This window comes from Vulpes lagopus, chromosome 10 (genome assembly GCF_018345385.1).
Source record: "Vulpes lagopus strain Blue_001 chromosome 10, ASM1834538v1, whole genome shotgun sequence".
Classification (NCBI taxonomy): Eukaryota; Metazoa; Chordata; class Mammalia; order Carnivora; family Canidae; genus Vulpes; species Vulpes lagopus.
Window position 1 is genome coordinate 73604225 of NC_054833.1, and position 8562 is coordinate 73612786.

Below are 8562 nucleotides of genomic sequence, written 5' to 3' on the forward strand. Positions count from 1 at the left end.
TTCTGCTCCTCTCCTAACCCATGCTCCTGCTCTCTCTCTCGCTCTCAAATAAATAAAATCTTCTTTAAAAATCAAATTGAAATACTAGTAAGCTTCTGGAAACTGCCTAGAGAAGTATCCTCGGGTGGAAGAAGCATCCTTTTGCGTTCCCTACTTCCACCAGTGGCTGAAGCTCTAATAGCCATCCTGAACCCCAAAGGGATCTTGAAGATGATGGACATATACTGAGGATGCCAGAGAATAAACGTGGGAACCCATATAACACTGGAGAGGCCAGATGAACTCTGTCCCTGTCTTCCACTCTTAATAAGGATCTCTCGTTTAATACACTGTTAAACTTTGAGTTTCACTGTGTCTGTAGCTGAATGCAAACCCAACTGATTCCATAGTAAAAAGATAGTAGGGTGGGGATCCCTGGGTGGCTCAGCGGTTTAGCGCCTGCCTTTGGCCCAGGGCGCGATCCTGGAGTCCCAGGATCAAGTCCCGCATCGGGCTCCTGGCATGGAGCCTGCTTCTCTCTCTCTCTCCCTATGTCTATCATGAATGAATGAATGAATAAATGAATAAATACATACATACATACATACATAAATAAATAAATCTTAAGAAAAAAAAAGATAGTAGGGTGAAGGGTTGAGGAAGGATTCCAGTCAGCAGCCATAAAGTTGGAAAGACCTTGATTTACTTGAGGGCCTCAAAGATCAGTGTAGTTGAAGCCTAACAGACTGGTACATGATGAAGCTGAAGAGATAAGTGAGGGCAGGCCATTCAAGCTCTGGCTTAGAGTTTATTCTAAGTGCCAAAGAAACAATTGGATATGAGATCGGTTTCCAGAACTTCTTGTTGGCCACTGAATCTTTCCTTCAAATAAAATCTAAGCCGAATGCAGGAATTAGATAAAAGCAGAGCTTCCCTGGATAGAAGCATGAATCCAGGTCTCAGAGCCCATTCCCTTTTCTCCCTTCACTCTCCAAACTTTTCAGCAGCTCCCAAAGTAGCCCAGAAGACCCCTAGGCTCTTGGGAATACAGTGTGAAAAACGTGGAATGCTCACAGAATCCTGACGGTAAACTAGGCACTGGGGAGAAACAAATCTCCCTAGCATGAGACCAGAGAGAAATGTCTCCTGGGGGGTTTTCACAGAGAGAAGTTTGTAATGGCTTGTCAGACAAGGCACAAATTTTAAGGTTGGGGAGAGGATGATAGGGGTTGGATCAATGCAAAACAATGCAGCCCAGATATTTCGCCCTCCTTTGGGCTGGCTTAATGTAGGACAGCCACAGCCTGGCACTGGGATGCTTTTCCTGCCTCCCCACCCACTGGGCCTCCATCAAGCTCTGTCCCAGCTGCAGTCAGGACAGCTGCCTGGGAGTCCCCTCTGGTGCTGTCAACAGGGGCTTCTCACCGGGTGAGCACCTCCCCCACAAAGATTTCCATCACACACTTGTTTGGCCTGCAAATAAATTGGCAACGCAGCTGAATTTAATCTTTTGATTCCCCCTGGAGAACCAATTTCTCTAAGCCATTCTCATGTAGACAAAAAGATTTTGTCTCACTAAACCTGTTTATTGACCAAAACTGTCGCCTCTGCTCTGACCGCTGACCTTATCTGAATATTCAAATCTATCACAGATCGCAAGTTCAAATGATTTTGGTGCCCTCTGGAAGCCCTGTTTTCATAGTGAGCTGATTACGAATGACAATATTATAAGGGCTTTAATTGAGATTCTACAAACAATTTGCACCCTGGATTTACAAATCTAATATATTCAGAAGTGTGAATGCTGCTGACGCTATTTTTTTTTTTTTGAGGCAGAAGTTGGCCGTGTGTATGTAAGTACTTCCACCCTCACCACGATCTTAATCCTTGACTGAAATCTACAAACAGTTGTGCATTGCAGAGAAACCCCCACGCGTGTTATGGAAAGAAATGAGTCAAGATATAGGTTCTAGTACTTGCATTAGTAATGTCTTAGGCAAGCCACTAAATTCCTCTTTATATTACCCTTCTTGGCAATCAAGAAAGGATAAAATAATTCTACACCAACTTGTAGAATTGATGTTTGGATAAAATTAATTAACTGATGTTAAAGGTTTAAAAAGTCAAAAGAAGCGCTTACAAATATGTAAGCTGTTTTTATTAAACATACTTTTTTTTTGTTTTCCTCTATTGAATTGGTTTGGTTTGGTTTTGAGCATAGTTGGCACACAATGTTACATTAGTTTCAGGCGCACAACATAGTGATTTGACAAGTCTATACATTATGCTAGGCCCACCACTTGTGTAGCTCCCATCTGTCCCCATACAACACATTTACAATATCATTGACTATATATTCCTTAGTTATGCCTTTATTCCCATGGCTTATTTAGTCTGTGACTGGAAGCCTGTATGTCCCACTCCCCTTCACTCATTTTGCCAACCTCCTCCCTGCCCCATGCCAGCAATCATCAGTTTGTTCTCTGTATTTACAAGTCTGATTCTGTTTTTGTTTGTTTAAATGTGAGAGAAATTATGTTACACAACCATAATAAAAGGATAATATCATGCCATTTGCAACAACATGGGTGGATCTAGAGTGAGATAAGTCAGACAAAAGGTACATGTTTTTAAACAATGTAAATACATCTGGGTAAAATGTTAATAGTATTAAGACCTGACATTTATTGACGATTACGTGTGCCAGGCCCTGTGTCAAGACCTTACACACACTAGTTCACTGAATCTACAGGAAAACTCCATGAGGTGCACACTTTTGTTATTAACTCCATTTCCCAGATAAGGAAGACTGAGACTCTGAGGACAATGTAACTTGGTTGAGGTCACACAGCAGGAAACAAAACTCATTACCCTATACTCTGTAGAATTTACAGTATAGATACTTGCATATCTTATCAGATGTTCAGCTCATCCTTAAAAATACAATGAAAGAAGGAATGAAGTGAGCATCTAATTGCCAAACATCTCCTCAAAAGGGTTCAACTCCTCAGTTTACTGGTTCTAGTTGAACAGGTGTGATTTTCCCATTTGCTCACTGGGAAAGAGCTTGCTTATTTGTAAAGAATACTGTCCTTGGCTAAGAAGCAGCATGTTGGGGAGAACCTGTTCATCTCATCAAACTTCCTCTAACCCTTAGCAATTAACATGACCTGGAAAGCCAACTAACACTCAGCAAATTAAAAGAATTTGGTTAAAGAGAACCTCTAGTCCCACAGGCTGACAGTAGAGAGAGGAGTATCTTTTTTACCCACTGCAAGGAACTTGTTGTTCCAACCAGTAGAGGGAAGTTTTTGCCTCTGTTCTTCGCTTTGATAAAATGAAAATCAGCTGGTAAAGTACAAGCCTTCTGAAAGAAATGGCCTGTCCATGCCCTAATATTTCAGAATTCCAAAGTTGAAAACTCAATGCAGGTAATTTATAGCCTAAATTTACTGAATACCCTTCCAAGACAGCCTATTTAATCAAAGTTAACTGGTGGAAATTATGAAGGCTCTTAATTGAGCTCTCCTATGGTGGGCTTTCAAAACAGCAGTGCAAGCACTGCAGAAAATAACAAAATGAATAAACTACACTTTTCTCTAGTTCCATTTTCAAATACGACGTCTGGAATGAAGAGTTTAGATCTCTAGGTGGTGATCTTCATGCATAGTATAGTGTTTGTCCTGAATTTCATTGCTTTGAAAAAAAGATATGAAAAGTCTTGATTTAGTTGGCATTTGATGTGATTTTTATATAACTTCTGTGATATAATCAGTCGCAATGGGAATCAGTGGGAAACTTAAAGAGCAATAAAACCTTCAGCTATTGTTCTTTCTGTGCTCTGATTGGCTTGCTGGGTATACAAAGCTGAAAAATCCCAGTTCACATACACCGACTCTCTTTGTAGACACCCATAATGATTGAATGCGGTCCAGCACCATCCCCTCTCTCAGGCAGCCAGCCAGTCAGAATGCTGGGAAGACAATAGGTATGTTGGAACAGCAACAAGGAATGTGTTGCTGTAAATCATGTTCCATTTCTGCATAGCTGGGAATAGTAATGCACAAGCCATAGGCAAGTATATTAATGTCTCTTGCTATCCATAAATGAAAAATCATGCACAACAACGCACTCTGGATTGTTATTCCAAGATAGCGTTTTTAGTATTAGACTCTTTGCTTTATTTTTTAAAAAGGCAAAATGCATATTTTCACTATTATTTAAAAGCATTTTTCCCCCTTTCGATTGGGTCCATAAGCATTTCTTTCCAGCAGATAAACACATTGTCTTTCCTGCACACTGATTGACTAGTGATGTGTTTAGAACTCAGAGATATTAAATTTCTGGAGCCCTTAATGATATCAGAAAGAAGGTATCATATCAATGACCAGGGATTTTCTTACACCTAGTCAATTTGAATTCGGAAAATTATTAGAACTGAGTGGAAACATAAAATGAAATACGCTAGCAACACATTACATGTTTTAAATATGCTTAACCATGCATTTAATTTAGATTTAATGAAATAGTTATTATATGCAACCAAAACATCAGTGTTATTAAAAACAAATTTATGGAGGATTAACAGCTGTGTTATGTGTCTATACCTACCTATGCCAGAGTCTTTTATTCTCAATAATGTGTTTTTAATCATTAACTTCTATTTATTAAATGCACAATAATTGAGTAATTCTACTGAGTGAGATTGATTAGGGTGCTCCATGGAGTTTGGATAAATACCGATTGATAATTTAAACTGTATGAAATTATCTCTGAAATCTGTTACACCAACTCTTTGCATATTTATTCCACTTTTTAAGACTCATAATCGGGTCTGAGGCTAACCAGTGAGAACTCTAAGCTGTGTATCTTTGGGATGCATGTGCCGTTATTATTGACAATCAGAAAAGATATCAACATTTAGCAAAGGTTAAATGGTTTTTTTTCATTAAGTTTTCTTTTTCTTTCTCTCCATTTTTCTATAGAAAGAGTAATTTGAAAAGGCTACAGTGGGGGGAAAAGCAATGAAGAACAAATTGCTGTACATGAAGTTTCGTTTTTGAATAGCTGGGGAGATTAATTCACTTGACTGCAACTGGTTCATTACTACCCCCAGCTACCCAAAAATGAAATATCACGTATGGTACCGTCTTTGCCCCATAGGTCATAATACTATAGTGATCACAGCAGGGCTGGGCTCGATTATGGAAAATGAGACCCCAGCCAATGCTCTCAAAAACCCCCTGCCTGCGAAGGAGCTATCCGGGTGCTGTAATTGTGTTTACCTATTACCATGCCTTTATTTCATTACTTTGGACTTGCGGGATGCTATAAAAGGAGACAGAATTTTGGAAGGTTCTGGAAACTCTTACCAATGAATGCTGTGTTTGGGGAGACCTTCCGCCTACATTACTGGAGCAAATCATTTATACTTTCCTTTCTTCGCCTAAATTTTATGGCATATTCTCAAAACCCTCACCAATGGAAAAGGCAGAGAAGGAAAAATAAGAAAATGAATAGCCTTCTACCTGAAACTGAAAGCACTGTCTTTCCAAACATCACAGGCCTTTGTTGCTTTCTCTGTCTTACGTTAGTAAATTGAACTTCAATTAAAAAAATATTAATATATATATGTATATATATATATACATATATATATATATATTTTTTTTTTTTTTTTTTTTTGCAGGCCTGCAGGCCAGGCCAGGGATCCTTGCCTCAGTCATTCTGTTCCATCTGGTTTCTCAGCAGCTTCTTTATAGGACACTGTGGTCATCCTACCTCCATCTAATCACTTATAATAACAAATGTGACCACTGATTGAATACTTAATGCTTACCAGGCACTGACATCATCTCATTTAGTATCCATTTCAAATTATGAGGTAGGTAGTCATGAGACCTAACACTGAGCAATTTTTATGTACCAGACACTTCTCTTCTCTGCATTCATATATACTTACCCACTATATTTGGTACTATTAACCACCTCATTTTAAAGATGAGGATACTAAAGCCCAGAATGGTTAAGTAAATTTCCAAGATCACAAAGTTAGTATTGTAGAAGGGCCAGACTTTCTGACTCCTGAGACTATATACTACCATAGCTGGAGTTGTTATTTTGTTTTAAAATAAGGGACTCATTTAAAATAAGACGCTCAGGGAGCCTCCGTGGCTCAGTCAGTTGAGCACCTGACTCTTCATTTCAGCTCGGGTCATGATCTTAGAGTCATGCAATTGAGCCCCACCTCCCTATCTCAGGCTCTGCATTCAGTGGGGAGTCTGCTTGAGGTGCTCTCTTTTCCTATCCTTCTGCCCCTCCTCTCTCTTGCATGCTCTTTCTCTCTCAAGTAAATAAATACATCTTAAAAATAATAATAAAATAAAATAAAATAAAATAAAATAAATAAAATAAAATAAGGAGCTCAGTGAGGTTGGAAAACTTTTCCAGAGTCACACAGTGACTTTGACAGTGTTAAAGCTGGAGTTCAAGCCCATCTATACCTGACTCCAAATCCAAAGCATTAACCCACCAAGCATGTACTATACTTCTCCCATTTCCTAGTTATATGGGTAATTATTTATTTGCCTGTATAGCCATCTCCCCTGAGGGCTGGAATTGTAAGTATATCTCTAGTAATCTGCACAGAATAGGTACCTGGCTCTTTGTTGTGGCTCAATAAACATTTATGGAGTTGGCATAATCAAGATCTTTCATGATCCCCTTGCATCACGGGCAGAGTAGTTGCTCCCTTACGTGTATGCAGGGTTCTCACTGGCTTGCCTTCATTGCTTTGCTCTCATGGATAGTGCCTTCTACACTACACTCTAATGATCTGTAAGCATAGTGTGGTCTCACCCACTAGATGGGGAGTTCCTCTAGGGCAGGAAGGTATCCTATTTGTCTTTCTTTTTTAAAGAGTTTATTTCTTTATTTGAGACAGAGAGAGACAAAGCACAAGCCATGTAGGGATATGGGGAGAGGCAGACTCCCTGCTCAGCAGGGAACCAGATGTGGGGCTCCACCCCAGGACCCCAAATTCATGACCTTAGCTAACAGCAGACACTCAGCCTAGTGGGACATCCAGGCACCCGTCTTATTTGTCTTGGTATCCTCATTAACTGGCCCAGGGCCTGGCATTAACTAGGTATGTGTGAAAGAGACTGCAAGTTGTTTACCCTGATCTCCTTCCTCTTCTCCTTGGACACAGAACTCTTCTGCATTTCTTACCTCACTGCAACCAGGTACAGCCTTCTGACTGAGCTGGAGCTGGTGGCATGCAAGCAGAGTGACATGCTCTTTCTGGGGCAAGGTTTTTAAGAAATGGGTTATGTTCCCCTCCTTATGTCCCCTCTTTTCCCCTCTACCAGTTGGTGCAGAAAACAACAGAGAGCGAGGCCACAAAATGGAATGAGTTGGGTCCTTGAATTACTACATGGAAGAGAGCTGCCGGCAGACTATTGTATGAATGAAAACTCAATTTATATTCTGTTTGGGTCATATATTTTGGTCTGTTTGTTACAGTAGCTAGCATTATCCCAGCTAATACAGAATTTAATCAGTGATGAATGAATAATACTAATCCTCAATATTAGTATACTGTCTTTATTTTTTAAGATTTTATTTTTTACAGAATCTCTATACTCAATGTGGGGCTCAAACTTACAATCCCAAGACCAAGAGTCCCATAGCATACTGTTTTTAGTTGGAAGAGGAGGCAGTCCTCTCTGTATAAGAGTAAAATCTATTGCTCTGTTACTTCATGAGAGCAACGCTATTAAACCAGCGTCTGTTGGTACCTGCCTAAACTAATGCACTGCAGGAATCAGCTTCCCTTTCCCTTGGAGAAAATTTAATTTCAAATAGTTGGGTGATTTGTCCAATGTACCACAGTTGATTGGTGGAAGAGCCTGTCCTAGGTCTCCTCAGTCCCAGGTTGTATCAATAAGATAAAAAAAACAGCTGATTTTTTAAATGTTTGTAAAAAAAATTTTACATTTAGGGTGCCAGGGTGGCTCAGTCAGTTAAGCATCTGTCTTCAGCTCAAGTCATGATTTGAAGGTCCTGAGATTGAGCCCCACATAGGGCTCCCTGCTCAGCATGGATCCTGCTTCTCTCTCTCCCTCTGCCCCTCCCTACCCCAGTTGTGTGCACTCTCTCTCTCTCAAGTAAATAAATAAAATCTTTTAAAAAATTATTTTTTTTATGGGGCACCTGGGTGGCTCAATCTGTTAAGCTTCTGCCTTTGGCTGGGTTCATGATCCCAGGGGCCTGAAATGGAGCCCTGTGGGTTGGGCTCCCTGCTCAGCAGACAGTCTGCTTCTCCCTTTCCCTCTGCCCTTCCCCTTGCTTGTGCATATACACTCGTTCTCTCTTTCTGTCAAATGAATAAATAAAATCTTTTTTAAAACTTTCTACATTTCTCTTATATAAACACAGACTTAGGTCAAAGCTCAATTGACTGACCACCATTCTTAGACTCACTTTTTAGAACCCTTAGCACAAGGGCAAAAGTATAAATGTTACCTACCAAACACTGGTGCTTTCTCAGATTGCATCTAAAATTGGAATATGTTAGGGGCA